Raw genomic sequence first — 849 nt, 5'->3', positions numbered from 1 at the left:
GTAAAATAACCTTGTAAAAATAATAAAGTCATAACTCTCTTATTTTCTCAAACAAATACCATAAAATAATTCTACCATTACATTGCACATTCATATCATATTAGTTTTGATGATTTTAATTAAATCCTCACAAATGTATTGATGTATTGCCTTTGAATGTGACGAACGATATGTTTCTATCTTGTGCCGGCAGACAAAACAATATATGATGTAAATGAATCAAACAAACTTATATTATTATTAAAATATTTTTTTTTATAAAGAAAACAATATCATTATATTGTAAGTAAACATTTTATACGACAATAATACGTTAGCATATTTTATATTTGTATCTGCACATATATATTCATTGTCATCTTGTGGAAAGTTTTACCTAATGTTTAGGCGTTGTTTCTAGGAAGTTTCCCATTCTGCATTTTCAACATTTAATAAATATCGATTCAACTTCAGGGTTACAATTATTGAAATCGATTTCAAAAACTTGCACTATTCAATGGTGTATGCATATATATAATATATGTCGTCGAACAGGCACGGTTAGAAGTTACCATGAAGGTGACGGACAATATATCATACTCATGGTGATGCCGTTGACGCGTTCTTCTTCAATTTCTTTCCAACATACGTGCTATTTTTTGTTTTTTCTTTAATTAGTTTTTCAAAAATAAAATATTAATTACAGTTGACAGGTACAAGAGAAACTGAGAAGAAAATGCGTTACAGTATCTTAAAAGATATAGTTTCTTGGCTCAGCAAGAATTTCAACTAAACTTCATTGAGAAGTTACAACAACAATTTATTAATCAATATTTATATTAATATATGGTTCCGCGCACTGACTCTTGT

The sequence above is a fragment of the Cajanus cajan genome, chromosome 8 (assembly GCF_000230855.2).
Source record: "Cajanus cajan strain Asha chromosome 8, NIPB_CcT2T_4, whole genome shotgun sequence".
In the NCBI taxonomy this organism is placed as follows: domain Eukaryota; kingdom Viridiplantae; phylum Streptophyta; class Magnoliopsida; order Fabales; family Fabaceae; genus Cajanus; species Cajanus cajan.
This window is presented reverse-complemented; position numbering follows the sequence as displayed.